At 41.6% G+C, this 21,614-nt stretch overlaps 1 protein-coding gene across 1 annotated transcript in view; it reads right to left on the bottom strand.

Annotated features, from left to right (window-relative positions):
- The window catches only part of RYR2 (ryanodine receptor 2), a 646,972-nt gene that overhangs the window by 571,726 nt on the left and 53,632 nt on the right, over positions 1 to 21,614 (bottom strand). The window lies entirely within an intron of this gene.

Genomic DNA, 21,614 nt, shown 5'->3' with positions numbered 1-21,614 from the left:
AAAATTCTTTCCTAACCCCACATAGTATCATCAGTTCACAACCTGACCATGTGAGCAAGAACCTGCCAGCCAAGCACCTAAATGGACAGCTTGCTTGTTACCACCTCAGAGCACTGACTCACCCCATCCAGTAACCCATTTCCAGTTTTGGATACCTCTCCTGCTTGACAGGAAGGAGATTCAAAAACCTCCAGATACATAGAGGATGGGGTGAGAGAGCCCTTCCTTGCCCTTGCAATTATCCACCTGAAGTCCTGAAACATGAAACATAGCACATAAACCAAGAAATCCCTCAGAGCTGACACATCCTTCCCCCACCATAATAAACAAAAACTTAAGTTTTCCCATGATTAAAAAAAACTCTGATAAAAATAATATAAAATTTGGTGGTGTTCTGCAATAAACATAAAATATTCAACCTTTAGTTTCCTTAGCTGCAATATATATTATCAGTTGAGCTTTATATTTTATTGATACATTTATAATTTTTAAGCTGACAGCTGCAGACCTGCTGCCCAGGACTGACTGACAGAGCCCTGCCCTCCTTCCTCATGATCCAAATTGTTGATGATCTGATCTGGCCCCAGTCCTACTTAGGTCAGATAATCAGGGTTCTACTATCTGAAAACTCAAGATTCTCTGTAAAACAATATAAAATTACACATTTTTATGTGTCGAATAGATTTCTAGAAACCCTAATCAAACCCAACTCTCAGCAAGTTTGTGGATCACTCTAAATTGTGGGGAAAGGTAGATATGCTGGAGGATAGGGATGATTGGGTCAAAAGAAATCTTATGAGGTTTAACAAGGAGAAATGCGGAATCCTGCACGGAGGATGGAAGAATTCCATGCACTGTTACAGGCTGCAGACTGAATGGCTAAGGACTTGGGGCAGTAGTCCCCAATGCAGTGCCCACGGACACCATGGTGCCCGCTGGAGCATTTATGTGCATCCGCCGAGTGATTGAGGCCGGCCCTGCCCCAGGCGCATGGCGCATAGGCAGCCCCACCCCCAGATGTGCGGCACATTGGGGGGTGCTGGCCCCGGGCACGTGACACATGCGCGGCCCTGCCCCCAGGCACGTGACACATGCGCAACCCTGCCCTCGGGCATGCGGCGCATGCACGGCCCCGACCCCAGGCGCCCGGCAGCCCCAAAAGGTTGGGGACCACTGACTTGGGGATTATAGTGAATGAGAAGCATTGGCGTGCCCTTGTTGCCAAGAAGGCTAACAGCATATTGGGATGCAATAGTAGAAGCACAGCTAGTAGATCGAGGGATTATAATGTCCAGTTTTGTGCGTGCGCATGCACACACACTCTCTCTCTCTCTCTCTCTCTCTCTCTCTCTCGAGAAAGGATATGGACAAACTGGAGAGAATATAGCAGACGGCACTGAAAATAATTATAGGGCTGGGACAAATGGTTTATAAACAGAAGCTGAGGGAACTGGGCTTACTAAGTCTAGGAGGGTGGTGAAGCACTGTAATGAGTTGCCTAAGGAGGTGGTGAAATCTCCCTCCTTGGAGATTTTTAAGATGAGGCTTGACAAAGCCCTGACTGGAATGGTTTGTTTGGGGTTGATCCTGCTTTGAGCATGGGGTTGAACTAGATGGTCTTCTGAAGTCTTTTCCAACCCTAATCTTCTGTATTCCTATGTATTCTGAGCTGTGTTTTAAAAGAAAACACTCAGAAATATTTGAGAATATATATCTTCGTGACTTTCAGACACTGTTTTCTGTTATAGAGTTTGCTTGAAATAGAAAAGAAAAAGTTTCTAAGGTAAAAGGAGACGTCTTCTAATATACAAGTGATGAGATTATTAAAAGTGGTAAGATTATTGTACTGGATAAAAGCAGCGTTGTATAAAGACATTTAAAGAGTATTCTCATGTCCCTACCTACCATTACCCTTACCGAGTTCTGGTGTAAAGACGAAGATATAGTCTTGAGGTAATCTGTAGTAAATTTTATGATGGGATTCCAAAAGATAGCGTTATTACAGGAAAGAGATAATGGCCAGATAGGTTTAAAGCAACAACATGAAGTCACCATGGGTATGTCTACACTACAGTGTTATTTCAAAATAGCTTATTTCAAAATAACGCATCTACACACAAAATGCATTTCGAAATAGCACGTCCACACTGAGTGGACTCTGAATCGCATTTAAGGCCGGCTGGAACCAGTTCCAGCAGGGCACTAGCTCAGGACTTACTGTCTGGGGCTGCTATCTGAGGTCTGTGCTTAAAGGGACCCTCTCCCCCCCGGACAGCCAGTTCTCAGGTTTCCCTGCTTGCTTGTCTACCTCAATGAGGGACAGCAAAGCATTTTGTCTCTGTGTGGTCTGCTTGCCCTCACTCAGGACACCACAGCACTCTGCAAAATGGAGCCAGAGCCCCTGGGCACTCTGGTGCTTCTCTTGGACATGTTGCTGCAAGCCTGGCTGCACTTTCTGCAGGCTGCCATCTGGGAGGTCCATCGGGGGGCTGTCAGTATCCAGGGGGCCCTGAGGGAGAGCTTCTAACCTGAGGAGCACTAAGAGCCTCCCTGGTCTGCCCCACTGGGGACTTGTGCCTCATTCCTCCCTCACATCCTTCCACTTATCCCTCCCTAACCCCCCTTGCTGATGTAAAATCAAATACATGTATTTTCATGAACACAAACTCTCTTTATTTAACAAATCTGGGGGTGGGAATAAAACTCTGGTGAGACTGGGGAAAACAGGCAGGAGAGGGTGAGAGAGGGGAGGAGGAAACCTGGGAGGAGGGAGCTGGAAGGGGGAAGCAAGGGGAAGAAGGGGGATGGGAAGCTCAGGGCTCAGGGTTGGGGGTCTCACTGGACCAACTTGATTGTCATGCAAACCTGCTCCTGGGTTCGCATGTGGCCTTTGGAGCCAGGCTGGCAGCTATCCTGACATAGACGGCCGCGTTCCTCCATCTAGTGCGGGGATCATGGACGTTGGGGGCATCCCCACCAAACCTGAATAAGGTCCTGAAGCAGAAAAGCACCCGCCTTCTCCAGGCCCTGGCAGGCTCCTGGGAGCTGGCAGACTGCTCCTGGGGAGCAGTGGAGGGCTGGCTGCCAGTGGCTTACTGGCTCATGTTTTGGGGCCACTGGGTCAGGGGCAGTGACTGCTGGCTCTGGGCTGGCAGGCTTGGAGCTGGCACAGGCACTGTGGCCAGAGTCTACCCCTTTATGGGTTCCGGGGAGGGGGGGGAGGGAGAGAAGTGTTCTTGGTTGAGGCTGGAGTGGCCACCAGGGCAACCTGGGAAGGCTGGAGGCCCCCTATTTCGAAATAAGTGTCTACACAGCACTTACTTCAAAATAGCTATTTTGAATTTGGCATAATTCCTTGTAGAATGAGGTTTACAAAATTAGAAATAAGCCCTCCACTATTTTGAATTTGTTTTGAAATAGCAGTTTGGCTGTGTAGATGCTAGGAAATTTATTTCGAATTAAGGGCCTGAATAAGGTCCTTGACCTCTACCCTGGACCAGGAAGGTGCCCACCTTCTCCAGGCCCTGGCAGGCTCCTGGGACATACCCTAAGACTGGATGAAGTAATACACCACAGGAAATGTGAGTGCCTCCAGCTAGTATTGTTTTCTAGGCTTTTAAGAGTGAATAGAAATTAACTGTTCTCTCTCTGACAGGCTGTATAATGTCATTTGGCACAGATGCCAGCTGCAAACACAGAAGTTTGAAGATGGAGGCTCATTAATGGCTTCATTATATTAAGAGAAAGGAGGTCTGTAGTTAGTCTGTCACTTTTTTCCACTTACAAAAGCCAGCAATGACATAATTTGTGTGTTATCATATTGGAATCACTTGAGTATATTCTTCTACACACATTGCACATTGTTCAACAGGGATGTATCCCCATTCAACCTTATATTTGCTTATTGCTTACTCATGCTTTGTATCACAAATGAATTATCTTGTAGCCTTTGTAATGATATTATTTTGCCATTACTATAAGATGTTTTTCCTTTAATGCCCTGATGCAGGAAAGCATTTAAATACATACTGAAGCCCATCCGCATGCAGGAAGGAACTGAAGCATGACTTAAATTCAAGTCATGAGCTAGAAATTTAAGTGTTCTGAATCTGGACCAGTGTTGACTCTAAACTGCAGCGCAGCACAGCTTCACAGGTGATTAATCAGCCCCGCCCAGTCAATCAGCTCCCTACATAGAGCCCTGAGCCTCTGACTGGGTGGAGCTAATTAATCACCTGTGAAGCTGTGCTACCTCCCAACTTAGAGGGAACACTGATCTGAACCCCTAGTTTGTTAGAGTAAATATTAATTTTAAAATTGGACTGTGCTACAGATCTAAACATCTCTTTCGGTGTATTTTATAGCATCTCTTGACTTAAGAACATAAGAACGGCCATACTGGGTCAGACCAAAGGTCCATCTAGCCCAGTAGCCTGTCTGCTGACAGTGGCCAGCGCCAAGTGCCCCAGAGAGGGTGGACCAAAGACAATGATCAAGCGATTTGTCTCCCGCCATCCCTCTCCAGCCTCTGACAAACAGAGGCCAAGGACACCATTTTATCTCCCGGCTAATAGCCTTTTATGGACCTAACCTCCATGAATTTATCCAGCTTCTCTTTAAACTCTATTATAGTCCTAGCCTTCACAGCCTCCTCTGGCAAGGAGTTTCACAGGTTGACTACACGCTGTGTGAAGAAGAACTTTCTTTTATTAGTTTTAAACCTGATACCCATTAATTTCATTTGGTATCCTCTAGTTCTTCTATTATGGGAACTAATAAATAACTTTTCTTTATCCGCCCTCTCCACACCACTCATGATTTATAGACCTCTATCATATCCCCCCTCAGTCTCCTCTTTTCTAAACTGAAAAGTCCCAGTTTCTTTAACCTCTCTTCATATGGGACCTGTTCCAAACCCCTAATCATTTTAGGTGCCCTTTTCTGAACCATTTTCAAGGCCAAAATATCTTTTTTGAGGTGAGGAGACCACATCTGTGCATAGTATTCAAGATGTGGGCGTACCATACTTTTATACAGGGGCAGTAAGATAGTCTGTGTCTTATTTTCTATCCCTTTCTTAATAATTCCTAGCATCCTATTTGCCTTTTTGACCATTGCTGCACACTATGTGGAAGTTTCAGAGAACTATCCACGATAACTCCAAGATCTCTTTCCTGATTTGTTGTAGCCAAATTAGCCCCCATCATACTGTACGTATTGTTTGGGTTATTTTTCCCGATGTGCATTACTTTACACTTATCCACATTAAATTTCATTTGCCATTTTATTGCCCAATCACTCAGTTTGATGAGATCTTTTTGGAGTCCCTCACAGTCTGCTTCTGTCTTGACTATCCTAAACAGTTTTGTATCATCCACAAACTTTACTGCTTAGCCCTTTCTCCAGATCATTTATGAATAAGTTGAAAAGGATTGGTCCCAGGACTGACTGATGGGGGACACCACTAGTTACCCCTCTCCATTCTGAAAATTTACCATTTATTCCTACCCTTTGTTTCCTGTCTTTTAACCAGTTCTCAATCCAAGAAAGGACCTTCCCTCTTATCCCATGGCCATGTAATTTACACAAGAGCCTTTGGTGAGGGACCTTGTCAAAGGCTTTCTGAAAATCTAAGTATACTATATCTACCGGATCCCCCTTGTTTGTTAACCCCTTCAAAGAAATCCATACTTTTTGACCCATCCAGAAGTCAAGCACCAACCTAAATATAAAAATTAGAAACGTAACTTCCGACGCCTATTTCTGGAAAATTTGGCCTAAAAAATTCTTAATATAGGTTTTCTACCAATAAGAAAAAAATAGAATTAGTCTTTAGTCATACAATAAATACAGTTTTTAATATATATATATATATATATATATATATATATATATATATATATATATATATATATATATATATATATATATATATAACGTTAATTCAATTGTAACATTTCATTTTAAATTAAGGCTTAGTTTATGCACAATGACTTTATATATTAGTGCTAATGATGGAGCAATTCCTTGAAATTATATGGTTACAGTATTTTGACATCAATGTTTGAAGAGAGGGCAGGGCATCCTGTAATATTTCTCTGCTACACAACTACATTTGCAATGTCTGCTGTGTTTAAAAGTATTGCCCAAAATTTCACTGAGAAAAAAAGTAATAGTAATAATTACTGACAATTTTACTCATGTGAAATCAAACTCATGAAATAAATCATTAGGAAGTTTAATAACAGTTTAGATCCATTTTCAAAAGGAACCTCTAATTTTGAGTATCTTGAGACACCTACAGCCTGAATTTTAGAAGTTTCAAGTAACCACTATTTATATTGTTTGGGGCATCCAAAAAGGATGTTAAAAACTTTATAGAAAAATAAAAACATAGCTCCTTCCCCTAAAGAGCTTTACCCTTAAGTTAAACCATGTAAATTAGGTCAAAATGACTACTATGATACAGCCAGTCACAATCAAAAGAAAACTCCGGTCATTTGAATAAGTGGGCTGTACCCACGAAAGCTCATGATACCATCTTCATGTTTTGTTAGTGCTACCAGACCATTTGTTGTTTTTCTGTAATTTAAAAGAATACAGGTGTGACAAGCCTCACCATCTCTGCAACAAAGCCAATTGCTCAAGCAGACCACCCTGCCAGTGGCAGAAATCTACCTCAGTTCTGAAGAGACTGCTTGCTAAGAGAGGACTTCAAATGAATATGCACATACATGTTCCATTGATTTCAATGGGAGCTCCTTATGGGCAGTCGGAGAACAAAGTATGCCACTGTGGTTATCACAGGACCAGTGTCACTCCTCCTTTGCAAAGTCTGGAAGGGAGCAAAGGAATAGCAGAGGGGCAGTACAACTAGCAGAAGAGGGAAGTGGCACCTAAGCAGCTCACTTCTTTTCCCAGCTAAAAGCTGTTCTTACACACTTATCAGTCAGTTGTGAACTTGAGAGCAACATGACTTTTATGGGAAGGAGCCAAGGACAAACCTTCAGATGGAATGAATGCCACTAAAAAACTGACACAAATCCCTGCAGAAATTACTGATGATCTGTGCTTTCTACTCACTTTAAGGAAGGCGCTGGGAGGGTAGAAATCACGTAGAAGCACGGCAGGGAAACCAATGGCAGCAATGCTCATATGAAACATGCTCCCAAGTGTGAGGGGGACAAGAAAGCAGCATGATAGTACAGACAAGTTCTGAGGCTGTCTTAGCATGTGAGGTTGGAACTGGGTTCCCTGTGAACTTTCAGGCTCAGCTCTAAAAGCCAAACATTCTGCCTCTTCATATAAGCAACCATCTTTCTCCCTTCAGTTTTACATGTCTTGCTTAGTTTTAAGTCTTTTTCCTGCACATATGTGTTTTTCTACAATGAGGAGCATAAAGAGCAATGGCATTTATTCTAATTATTGTACTATTACTTCTGCTCTTACCACTGCTTAGAAATAGCATTTTATAGCAGAACGTGCAAAATTAAGAAGTGCTGATCAAGCACTTTGCTATTTGTTGAGTCGGGGATTTCAATCCTCCTCTAGTTTTGTACAATGTTGAACATCCTGTCATGGCTTAACCAAAAAAAAATTATATGGCTTTAAAAAAAAAATCTAAAGCTCTATCCAAATCATGGCATAATTATGCCTATATTTAGTCGATTAAGCAATTCCAAACAACTGCTCTTAGAGAAGCTCAGTCTATCTTCCTTAATGATTTCATATACAAGCAGAGTTCCAATATAATCTGTTTCCTATGCCTGCATAGTCTTGTAAGTTATAAAGCAGGGGGAGGGAACCATTTTTGGGTCGGGGGCTGCTGAACCACAGAAAAAAAATCAGCCAGAGGCTTCGGGGAGGTGGCAGTGGGGCTGGAGTGCCAGCACAGGCTCCCTAATGCTGGGGGAGGCTCTAAGCCTCAGGGGCCAGATCTAGGCAACCCAGGGGGCACATCCAGCCCCTGGGCCTTAGATTCCCCACCTCTTCCCCCAATGGTTCCACAGAGGATGACAAGTACAGCAGGAAGCAATTCTAGCCAGTTTTATATAGACGTCACAAACTATCTTGGCTGCAGTAATGACAAAAAAAAGGTCCAGAGAAATACACAGGAAAAAATGACAAGATAAGGTGACAGGTGAATGAGAGGGATTTTACCTGGGGATATTAACTATCAGTTAATTGAACAGTCAAGTAACCTCATGAATTCTATCGGTTAATTGACTATTCTATAGTCCACAGGGGTAGAGCTGGCAGCCAGTGCACTCCAGCCTCACTCCTACAAAGCCCTCTGATAAAGAGGTAGCAGTGCAGGGTGGCAGCAGCCCCTGTCTAGGGGGTGGATCTGAACTCCAGGACTCAGCATGAGCTGGAACTGAGCAGGGCTGCCAGCCTGCCTGGCTCCCAATATACTTAAAATGCAGAGCCACAGCAGAGGTAGATCCTGGACCTGTTGCAAGCCAGGACTGAGCTGGGCTTCTAGACAGCCTACTGAAAAAATTACTGGAGGCAGGGGAAGAGGAGGGAAATGCATGTAGTCTATAGTATTAACCTATAAGCTTGTGCTTAGCAGTTAATCGTTAATCAACACGATCACTAACTAGTTTACCGACCCTTGGTACTGAAGCAAAGACCCTGATTTACTAACAGCATTAGTACCGTATGACCGTCACTGCATATTATTTGTATTAATTAACTCTGCTTCTCTACATAACTAGTTTTGACTTCTGGAATGTCTATAAGTCTCTCTATTACTGGAGTAACAAAGTATGTTAATTTAGTACTTGCTAGATGAACCCAGAATAGCAGATTTTCTTGATTTTCTTTAAAAAGAAAGTACCATATTGCTAATTACCCAATCTTCTGGTTCACATGCTACGTAGTTTATCTGCAAGATTAGAATGCTCATAGATGTTAACTCAATCTTTGAGCACATAACTGGACAAATCAAAAATGTAATTTTTTTAAAGTCTATTTCAATTCAAATACCTGCAATAGGAAGTAGACTGTGATAAAGTGGCAAGAGGAGGTGCAAAAATTAGTGGTAGGAAAGGAAAAGTTGTGTCGCCAATGTCTATTATTGCTTTTACTGATGTTAATATTGCTTTACCCAGTTCTGCACTTTTGTACAGCAGTTATTTTAGATTTAAAAATAAAGAAAAAATGTAGATATTAGCCTGGTACATTTTGTACCAAAAGAATGTATGAAATGACATTCAGGAAAATATGACCAGTTGTGTAGTCTAGTAACCTGGTTATGTTGAATGTTTCTCTGGAAGGCAAATACCACCTTAATATACCTGGCCCGAGAACTGTGTGATAAGAAAATTAAGGAATTCTTCCTGATCCTAGCCGGTGATAAAACTTATAATCTGAAGAACAAAGTCTGATTGTCCCTGCAATTTCTCTCCTAGCTTGTGATACTTCTGATGCTGCTCTTGTTCACACAGAAACACACATTTTGTGACAAGGCAGCCAGGACTGTTTAAATTCTAGAAATGCAATGTGTGTTCTTTTATCATGTAATAGTATTAGTATTGTTTTATTTGTATTGCCATAGCAACTAGAGATCGAGCCCTACACAAGTACAAAATTTTGCAAATGCAGACACCCACAGAAGGAAAACAGATTTGCAGGTTTGTAGATACAAATTTGTATATGCAGTCACCTCCATATCCACAAAAATGAGCCAAGTATGTAACGCTCAGATTTGCAGGGCTCTACCTACAGACTTCAGTCAGGCTACCTTGTGTTGCATGGTGTACGCTGATGTATTCTACAAAAGACAGTACCTGCTCCAGTTTATAATAGAAGCATATGACAAACACATGAGGAAGATAGGGGAGAGAGAAAATGAAGAGAGAGACAATTAATTATGTTTGGTACAACGTTTAGCAACCATAACCTAACAACTGCTTAACCACAGACAATATTTTGTAGACATTTTAACAGAAGAATCTAAAGGATGACAATCTGGTGGCTTTGAATTTTTACAGAGATCTTCCTCTACTTTATACCACTGTTTGGTGCTCGAATTCCCTTTAACTTCAATGAGAATTTGATATAGAGCAATGAAATGGCAAGGCCATAACTGGACAGTGAAAATATTTTGTAGAGATTTTTGATTAATTTTCTCTCTCAGTAAACCTACTTCTCACCAACTCTGCTCCCAGAGGAAAAGTCACAATTCTGATACTAAAACTAAACTACAGGTTGAATTTTTCTAGTCTGGCATCTTTATGACCTGACCAGTGCTGAACCAGAGAATTTGCCAAACCATGAAAGATCAATATTGTGTCATAGCATTACTCACATTCCCACTGCTAAGTAGGCTCATAGAAGACATTTAGGGGTAAATTAGAGCTAAACAACAGCACAGAACACAGAGAGCTAGGACTGGTGGCTGTAAACAAACTTTATGGGACCACAGGAAATTTGGCCACACCCATGTTAAGTGAACATCCAGACCACAGATGTTGCTGGACCAGAGAGTCTCGACTAGAAAGATTTAACCTGTATTTTCAACTATTTTCATTTCATCCCTATTTTAAAGGATTTATAACATCACACATGACATTAGCTCTAGGTTCAAAGTTGCAAAGAGTTTGCTCAGCATAAAAAAGAGAAGGTTCTTTATAAAATTTGAATAAAAATTAGTTTTTAGCATTTTTTGGTTTTGCTTTTTTTTTTAGGTAGCTGATCTGATTCTGATTGCCCTTAAACTGAAATAGATCACAGCAATAATTCCATTAAACAAAAGGTGAAATAGGCATAAAACAGAATGACTGGGTTCCAAATCAAGCCCTTAGTTTCTGAAAAGCCAAAAGAATAGGAGAGTGATGGAAGAGAAGGAAGTTGATTTACACAATATTAACTTGAGCAGGCACTTAAGGGTAAATACATTCAATGTGATGAACAAGTTCCCCAATATCCCATCACACTGTGCTAACAAAAGATGAGCAAATATTGTGAAAATATAATTTAGCACAGACTAAGATATTTTAAAGTGTGACTATGCCACATATGCAGCAAATTAATTTGAAGAAATATTTCACTAAGGCTCCAATCTTGCTCCCACTGAAATCAATTGCTACATTTACACTAATTTCAATGTATATATAATCAGACTCTAGGCCTATTATTTCAATGAATGAACTAACTATACTGTACCTGTCTAATATTACTTATGATTTAATAAGCTACAAATGCAGAAACTTTAGCACATTGAAATCCATCTTACTTGAGAAAGTGTCTGGATTTTATTACATTGGTGAAACATCAGCTATTATTAATGGGTTCTTTTATTTTCTTAATTTTCAGAATAATGGAATGGGGAACTAAGTTACATCTGCCCTTATATTCTTGTCATGCAGTAAAATGTAGTTATTCTACATGCGTCTTAACAATGGAAGTACAGGTTAGATGCAGTATACAGTATGCTGCAATAACTTGGCATAATGGGAGGGAGAAGGAATATTCAAAATGCTTTACAAAATTTTAAAAATATTTTTTCATTCCATCTGCTTTCCACTATCTTTTGGAAGATCAAAATCTAAATGTTTTCTTAATAGCTTAATCTCCCTCTATTTCTAGAATTGTTGGTGAATTGGTTGTTATGGTACTTCTGTTGTTGAAAGAGCAGACTTTTGTCTTCTTCCCAATCTGGAAGCACACACTAAATGAGAACTGTGAAGTACTTAAAAATTAATATAATTGGAGAATAAAAAGCAGGAAAGTACTTTCAGAGTGTGCCTATATCCCCAACTTTATTGTTAGACTAATAATAAATTCCGCCATTTGAAAAAAAGTCCTTTTGAAAACAAACCTAAGTTAAAACAGGATGTTTCCTATATAGAGAAGTTTTTAGGTATATTGCTTTCTGGTCCTATACTCATTGAAACATCAACACTGATGTTTTATATTTTTCTACTTTTATTTTAAACATTGTTTAGTTACCAAAATGTAAGAGTATTCATGCTTCATTACTGGCTAAAGAAATGACTGCTACAGAATTTCTGCTGCATGGCTTATATGTCAAACCCAAAAAGCAAAATTGGAAGCCTTCCCGTTCCCTAAACTAATTAAACTTTATAAACCTATACCTTTTAAAGCAATCACAGATAGAATAAATGTAAATCCATATAATTTCCTACCTTTGTTTGTGAAGACATGAACACAACTGATAGTATCACCTAAGTACAGTGCAGCACAATACTTTGAGTTTATTGGCCGATATGCTACGTTTTATAGCACTGGAACCACAATTACATCTTCAGTCCTTATCTTAAAAGAATTCTTTATTTTTCTGATATCACTGTGGTCAGCAAACACATACATAGTTTGTTTGCTTGCTTCATTTATAAAAAAACAAGGCACCTGAATTGTCCCTTGTAGTTCTTGAATCTCCTCTCTACTGCTTTCAAGAGAAGTGCACAGATGGACAGGATGAGGGGTATGGTCTTAGATTGGGGTTCCCAAGCTTTTTTTCTGAGGCTCAGCTGTGCAACTGCCCATTAGCTACAATTCTTGAGGAAACTTACTAATTTTAACTATCACATACATGTAACAATAACACTGTAAATAAATTATTTCTGTTTCCATTTCATTTTAATGTAAACAGCTGGAATGACAGAAATCTCTAGCAACATGCACTCAGAAAAAGTCTCAGGATCTTTGAATGCAAACAGTTTTAGTAAAACTACTGGTTGAACCTCTTTAGTCCAGCACTCTCTGGTCTGGCAGCATCTGTGGTCCAGCATGATTTTAGTTAGCCAGATGTCCACTTATCATGGGCATGGCCAAGTTTCCCACTGTCCCATAAAGTTTGTTTACAGCCACCAGTCCTGGCTCTCAGTGTTCTGTTCTGTTTATTTAGCTCTAATTTACTTCTAAATGTCTTCTAAGAGCCCAGTAAGCAGTGTAAGTGTTGTTACTGCTGATGGACAATATTGACTTCCCATGGTCCGGCAAATTCTCTAGTTTGGCTCTGGTCTGGTCCCAAGAGTGCCAGACTAGAGAGATTCAATCTGTACACTTTAAAAAAATGTTGAGATCAAAAGTGGGTGTTCAAACAGGGAGAACAATTTTATATAAAGCTTAACAAGATCACATAAGTCACGGGGAGTTAAAGATTTACTAAGACCTTGACTGAAGAATGCAGTTACAAACTCGCCCCTGTAAACCACCTGGGACTGCATTGTAGATTACTTCAAGGCCACAGCCCACATTTTGGGAATCCCTGATTTAGACCACTTGGTGAAACAGTATCTCATATCAAAATGCTATTCCTGGCAAGTTGGACTGTCTTTTCTTCCCCTATCTTTTCTATTCCTCTTTCCCCTTATTTCTCAACACTGTCTCCCACACCTTCACTTTTCTCCTCTCTCCGCCTTATCTTCATCTACCATCTCTCCCTTCTGCCTCCCTTTATCTCTCACCATCTCCCTGTGTCCTCTTCTTTAACCTTCCAGTCTTTGTGCCCCTTTTCTTTCTTGCCCCCATTCCACACTGCATTTTCTTGGTTGTCTCTATCTAGTTTTCCCTTCTCCATTTTGCTCTATACCCGAGACCCTTCTAAGTAGCCGTCCATATAATAATCAATAATGGAAGTAGGGGCTCTTTTTCCTACACTTGTCATTAGTAAATGAAGCACCATGAACTAGTTCTCCCTGCAAAACTCTGTCACACACACACACGCCACCTGCCTCAGCACCCAAGTTTGTGTATGCTGATGACACTGGCAATAGCCAGAAGTTATGAAGAGCTGGACTTATCCTTGACAAAGCACTTTACAAAGTGGAGGTTTTCAATTAAACATGCTGAAGACATTACTTCATCTTGCCAACCTGTTAATGTATTAACAGCTGCAGGGCCATCCTAACCATCAGCCAATCATTTTTCAACCTTCTTATTTAGGGATAACACCAGGCTGCTTTCTCTCTTTTTGACAACATATTGAGGAGACGTGCACCAAAACCCAGGCATAGGTCACATGCCTCAGGCTTGCTGACAACGCATGGGGCAGTAGCACTGCAACCGTATGAACATCTACCAATGCCCTAACTGTTGCACTTAAATACTGTATGGAACTCTGGGTATCCATCCAGGTGTCAGCATCACAAGTTCAACTTTGTATCATCACTGGTGGGACCCAGACAATTCAGTGTCCAATTAATCAGGACGGCAGGTCACTGGCCCAATGACTGTTTGTAACCACCTCTCAAGACTGCCAACTTCACCATTTCCTCTCAAAGCCACATAAAAAATGCCAATATCAAGACATGTTTTCTGGAATCCTTGTGCCTCTCAGTGCATCCGACTTCACCTTTCTAAAGAACAATAGTAACATGCTGTGCAGGGCTATATTTAGGATGGATAGTGCATTTTTTGATAGTCAACTCAGATCTGCACTCTCCTAGTCACTCCAGATCAGGTTTCCTATGTCCCCTCAGAAAAAGCATATAAATCAAAAGATCCTTCTTCATTACAACAGGATCCATTGTAGTTATAAGACTGCATTACCATTGGGGCTTCTTGAGCCTCCCATACTACCACTATGGAGCTCAAGAATAAACAGCATCCCATCTGGTTACAGACTGTCCTCTTTATCATCCTGATGGTGGATGGATCCGCTTGACATCACTGGATGATGCTGCCATAATGGAGTGACCACAGCACTTACCCAACACCTAATTGATTGTTTGCACTGTCTACTCACCACTCTCTGGTGCCTCCTCCTTGTCACATTGGGGATTATCCTGAGGTTGGTAAAGCCCTCCTTCCACAGTTGCTTTCCCTCCCATCTTGAGTAGATCTGTTGTTCCACTCACTCTCACATATGCAGCTCGCTTCTTGTGGCTTGGTCCTCCAGCCAGGTCACAAGTCCTCCCCTTCCAGGAAATGACAGTCTTTCCAGACTCTGCTGTCTGCTTGGCCTCACCCATGTCCTTAGCCACTGCCCAGTAGCAGGGGGAACAGGAGGCAGCGGAGTTGAGCCCTCTCATTGCTCCAGATACTCGCCAAGGGGTCATATAATCCTAGAATACTAGGACGGGAAGGGACCTCGAGAGGTCATTGAGTCCAGTCCCCTTTCCTCATGGCAGGACCAAATACTGTCTAGACCATCCCAGATAGACATTTATCTAACCTACTCTTAAATATCTCCAGAGATGGAGATTCCACAACCTCCCTGGGCAATTTATTCCAGTGTTTGACTACCCTGACAGGAACTTTTTCCTAATGTCCAACCTAAACCTCCCTTGCTGCAGTTTAAGCCCATTGCTTCTTGTTCTATACCCAGAGGCAAAGATGAACAAGTTGTCTCCCTCCTCCTTATGACACCCTTTTAGATATCTGAAAACTGCTATCATGTCCCCCCTCAATCTTCTCCTTTCTAAACTAAACAAACCTAATTCCTTCAGCCTTCCCTCATAGGTCATATTCTCTACACCTTTAATCATTCTTGTTGCTCTTCTCTGGACCCTCTCCAATTTCTCCACATCTTTCTTGAAATGCGGTGGCCAGAACTGAACACAATACTCTAATTGAGGCCTAACCAGAGCAGAGTAGAGCGGAAGAATGACTTCTCGTGTCTTGCTCACGACAAACCTGTTAATGCATCCCAGAATCATGTTTGCTTTCTTTGCAACGGCATCACACTGCTGACTCATATTCAACTTGTGGTCCACTATAACCCCTAGATCCCTTTCTGCCATACTCCTTCCCAGTCGCTTCCCATTCTGTATGTTTGAAACTGATTGTTCCTTCCTACGTGGAGCACTTTGCACTTGTCTTTATTAAACTTCATCCTATTTACCTCAGACCATTTCTCCAATTTGTCCAGGTTATTTTGAATTATGACCCTATTCTGCAGATTAGTCGCAACCCCTCCCAGCTTAGTATCATCTGCAAACTTAATAAGCATACTTTCTATACCAATATCTAAATTGTTGATGAAGATATTGAACAGAGCCGGTCCCAAAACAGACCCCTGTGGAATCCCACTTGTTATGCCTTTCCAGCAGGATTGTGAACCATTAATAACTACTCTGAGTACGGTTATCCAGCAAGTTATGCACCCACCTTATAGTAGCCCCATCTAAGTAGTATTTACCTAGTTTATTGATAAGAATATCATGCGAAACCGTATCAAACGCCTTACTAAAGTCTTGGTATACCACATCCACCGCTTCCCCCATATCCACAAGACTCGTTATCCTATTAAAGAAAGCTATCAGATTGGTTTGACATAATTTGTTCTTTACAAATCTATGCTGGCTATTCCTTATCACCATGCCACTTTCCAAGTGTTTACAGACAATTTCCTTAATTACTTGCTCCATTATCTTCCCTGGCACAGAAGTTAAACTAACTGGTCTGTAGTTTCCTGGGTTGTTCTTATTTCCCTTTTTATGGATGGGCACTATATTTTCCCTTTTCCAGTCCTCTGGAATCTCTTCTGTCTTCCATGATTTTCCAAAGATGGTAGCTAGAGACTCAGATACCTCTGAATCTACTGCATTCCTTTGTCTCAACCATGGCTGCACTTTCCTGAGCCTCCAGCAACAGCGTAACTCAGTCCCAACAGTCTGCCCAGAGCTGCTCTATTCCCCAGATCCCTGCCTGCACTGCTCTGTGCAAGGTCCTACAAGGTTGCAGCCTAATAGGGCTATAATCTTTTCTCCTTGAGTTCCTTCAGTGACTTCAGGGAACTCAAGGAGAATCCAGGCCTATGGTTCTTATATGGGCCTGGACCGATTACTCCTCATAGCCCCCCTCCTATTGGCCACTTTCCCATGCAGCCTCCCTAGGCCTCTTTTAACCACCTACATGCTAATGTTGAGTGGATTCCCCATCATTGTGCCATCAGAAGACATACTCCAGAAGGTAGTTAACAGCACTATAAATCACTGCACATCAACTTATCAAAACAGCTAACTAAATATATACATTAGGGATAAGATAAAATCTAAATCCTCTCTGGATTCCCACCCTAGTGCACCTAAGTAATCTTATGCACAATTTTAAAAAGTTAAAAGAAAGATTACTGGAAGCCCCAGAGTTATTAAACACTTTTCTAATGTTTCCTAAAGCTGGGTCATACAGCCCTCATTTCTTTCTTCACAGGAAAGGGTGGCTAAATCTCTTCCACAGCTTACCTGCTTGCCTTGAAGAGGAGAATGGGAGGAGGGTATTGCTGTCAAGACCATTATAGCATTAAATAACTCCAAACAGCAGGGGCCCTCATGTAACAATGTTACACTTCAGCACTTACTCTCTTACGTGCCAATAGAGATATGAAGTGGCATTCTCTTTCATGCAAAGTTTAAGTCATACTATTATACTGAGCTATTTGTTCTAAGTCAAATTATGAGGTGATTAAAACATCTAATGAAGTGGCAGAAGTTTGTCTTGAGCTACTTTGCAGAAAGAATGACAGAATGCTGAAAGGGTCTACACTCTGAAAGGTGGCTTTTTTTCCCCCATTCACATTTATGCTCTCCACCCCCACACAGATTCAAACACTGCAATCCCCAGAACAGACAGCCTACTCAAAACTGCCAGCAGATATTCAGATAGAACTATACTTGCAGATCTGCAGTCTGTTTCACCAAATATTCAATAAAGTTTTCCAAGCTAAATAAAGGTTTTACTTCCTGCTTTCCCGCTCCCCTACCCCCCATAAGTATCCCCTTCTATAGGTTTCCATCACCTTTATGTCCAAGATTTTTTGCCTAAACTGTACAAGATGGGAAAAGTAATCTGTGGCCACATCATCTCATGTTACTTAATATGTATGTAGTCCAGTAACCATAGTAAGCAATTATCACTTTAAAAAGTGAAGTTTCACAGTTAGGGTTGCCAGGTGTCCGATCTCACCCGGACAGTTCAGTATTTGTGGCCCTTGTCCATATCTGGCAGGGGCAGAGGGAGCGGAAAGCATAGGGTTTTAAAGGCGCAGTGCTCAACAACTTTGGTCCCCTTTTGGTTTTGTTTTGCTCAACCAATTTTCCCCCCCCCCCCCCCCCCCCCCGCCATGTTCGGGATTTTTTGTGAAAGTATCTGGCAACCCTACTCAGTCAGAAACCAAGAACCAGTATCAGTGAGAATGTAGTGATCTCTCTTCTTCTCTCTCTCTGTGAGCTGATGGAAAAGCTGTGAAATGATCTCAAGTTAGTGCCAACTTCTGCACTGCAGATAAGTTCAAAGGAGTACCGGAAATAGCTAGCGGAAATATGATCCTAATGAAGATTTATTAGAGGGATCTTACCCAGAAAAGGGTTACATTAGAGGAGGAAAAAAACTTTTACCATTTGATTAGGGTTTGATGAGGCTGCTAAAATGGAAAAGATTTTTAAATGTAATATTCACTGCTGAATGTTAAATATTCTTAATTTTATTTACATTTTTTGAAATAAGTTAAATAAGTGCTGCTCTGAGCAAGGTCTGCATGAGTGCTGCTCAGAGAGGTGGCTCCCTTGGTCTTTTGGACAATAGAGGGATTAACCATGCTCAAGTGTGACCCTTATTGCTGATTAAGGGTAGTACTGGTGGAATCAGAACCATCCCACTGGTATAGGATAAATGCTTCCTATTGTATTACTACTTGTATTTTGTGAGTTACTGACTAGATGCAGCACATGCTGTCATGGTCCTCACTTGCATCACCAGTCTGGCTGTCACAGGTAGCTGATGAAGATATTCTGGTGGGGGACAGAAGGAGGGGAGAGGGACTACACTTGCCCTTGCATTCATCCCACAACAACGGCTCCTGTCCTGCAGGGCTGGGCTCTATGCTCTGGTCAACTTGCTCTCACCTCTCAGATTTGGAGAAGCCTGCCCCGAAGTCACTTGATGGGCATGTCTGGATGCAGAACACTCCATCAGCTCCCTTCCTGACTTTGGTTTAGGAATCTCAGGAACTCTTGCCTCCTTCCTCTACCATACACACCAAGGTTCTTCTTCCTGCCCCATCACCTCAGTCTGCTCCCCCATAGTCATCTGAGTATCTTAGACCTTCCCAGGCCTACCCTTTTATCCACTCCCAACAGGATCTCTCCTCTCCTCTGCAAACCCCATCTGGACCCCCAATTCAGGGGCTCATCTCTGCTGCACACCAGCACCATCTCCTCGGGAGGCCCTCCAGTCAGACAGAGCTGTCCTACTGGGGCTCAACAAATGTCATCGCTTTTCTTCCCCTGAGGCCCACTCCATATCTGGCTGCCATGCCTTCTTGCACAGCAGAGCCTGCTGCAACCAACACTTTGCAAACTTCAGGCCTTCCAGGAAATTCTGTTCAGAAGCCTCCTACCAGGACACAGGAAACTAGCTGAACCTTCTGGGAATCCAGTGCATTGGGAATCCTCCTGCCATGATACCCTGTCCCATCCCATTCACAGTCCTGCCACCATCAGATGCAGAATTTTGCCTGCCAAGTGGAAAGATGTATAGCAAAGATGGCTCAGAAAATGACAATGTCTATAGAGACAGAGTGAGTGGGAAGGTTCTATCTATTCCTTGTCTCCTACCACCTATGCTAGTTATGAATCCCATAGGCACGTGCATGCACCATTATTCACTCAAGTAAAATGTATTGATCTCAAAGGGCATTTGTGCTTGTGTTATAATTGGTTCATTTTATGGGTTGATTTCAAAATATCAAAGTAAATGTGCTTTGAACACCAAAAGATCTTGTTCAGGAGACATTCAGAAAGGATGAATCATGCTTACCATGAGTCTAATTACTGAACTCTACAGAAGACATATAAACGCACTGTCACATTTCAAACAACCTTTAATTTGATAAAGATTTACCCTGATTACACAATAATACCTTCTTGTATTTCGTTATCTGAGTTACTAAATATGGAGAATCTGATATTAATAGATTAGAAGGCACTTTTCATTTCCCAAATATATGGGAATGCATTGTCTATGTAATATAGTCATGTACTTTGAAGCCAACAATCATTAAACCACTCAGAAAAATTATGATGGCCAGCTGCAACAATGATTAGAAAGTTTCACTTATGCTTAGCCTTTTCGTAATTCATCTCTGATTAACAAACCAAAGCTAGCAAACAAACCATATAATATTGTTTCCAATAATAGCCTCAAAAGGACTTAGCTGCTTTGTTACAGATAATTGTTCAGAAACTGTTAAACTAGGGTATCTTATAATATAGCCTTTTACAAAAGAAATTCTGAAAGCCTAGAACTGTTGATATTTCACTCAGACCTTCCACACCATAGTAGAAAAAGGGCTATTCAAATGTTAATCAAAATTAAGAAATTTTATTGCACTCTAAATTCACTGAGACAGGAATAACATAGATACAAGAGATCCTCTATGTCCCTGTCAGAATCCAGATGGCCCAATTTTCTCCCTTCACAACACAGCCTGTCCATTCTTCTGGAAAAAGAAGAAAAGGCTCCATTCAATTTGTCAATTCTCAGACCTTAATTAGCCTCACAAGTAGGAGGACATATGATACATACCTACAGACTTCTTCCTCTGGACAGTGTATCATCATTACTCCAATCCAAGGAATGAGCGCCTAGACTAGAAGTAAACCCAAATATCTCCATTAGGGATGTTACATTTTAATCAATCAACTAATCAAGTAGACGATGGAATTTCTACTCACTACCTAATTAGTCGATAAGGGATGGGATGGGGCGTTCACTATTTCTGCTACACTTCTACCACCTGCAGCTCGTGCTACATATAAAAGGAAGAAGATCAGCGAAGACTCTAGCAGTCCTCATTTGCCTCAGGTTCCACCACTCCCTTTGAAGCATAGAAAGACCCCTGGGGACCCCCAGGGCTCTTGCTACATTTCAAAGGGAGAGGAATAGCTGTTGGACCATTGCAAGCAGAGACTGCTTCAGTCCTTGCTCCCACTGCATCTCTACTTCCCCTGCCCCCACTCCGTAGAGATGGTGCTGGGGGAATCAGCTTTTAAGCCAGCTCCCTGCAGCACCAGCTCCTGCTCCCCCCACCTTTCTGCAACTCTCTGATAGAGGCAGCAAGATGTGGGGGGAGCAACTAGTTGAGTCACTGCTCAACTACCTGATAAGCATATACTTATCAGGAAGTCAACTAGTTGCTTACATCCCTTATCTCCATATGACAGTTTAGTATACTACCGCTTGCCAACCAATAACCAGAATGATATTTTAAAAGTTTCATATAATTTAATAGATAATTTGCTAATAGCGATTATAGTAAAGTAATAGGGTCTGCAGAAATTACTCAAAAAACACAGGACTTAACAAATCTTTCTATAGGCTTTTTGAATTCGTTTTACATTAGAGTAATTCCATAGCACAAGTACAATTTATTAATTCTTATAGAATGAGACAAAAACTATAGAGAATGTTGTTTGAGAATTTTTCAGTTTGGGTTGTCTTTACATCACTTATCTTATAAATGCAAATACAAATTAAGTGTCGTTTCTCCTACTGCCCACCTACCTCCAAGAAACCCTGTACAGGCAGTCCCCGACTTACGCGGATCCGACTTACGTCGGATCCGCACTTACGAGCGGAGCTTTCTCGCCCCGGAAGTCGGGGCGAGAAAGCCCCGTTCGTAAGCTGCTCCGGTGCCCCTG

The sequence above is a fragment of the Pelodiscus sinensis genome, chromosome 3 (genome assembly GCF_052426305.1).
Source record: "Pelodiscus sinensis isolate ZL-2025 chromosome 3, ASM5242630v1, whole genome shotgun sequence".
Taxonomy (NCBI): Eukaryota; Metazoa; Chordata; order Testudines; family Trionychidae; genus Pelodiscus; species Pelodiscus sinensis.
Note: the sequence above shows the minus strand (reverse complement) of the source record. Positions and strands in the feature narration are given on the sequence as shown.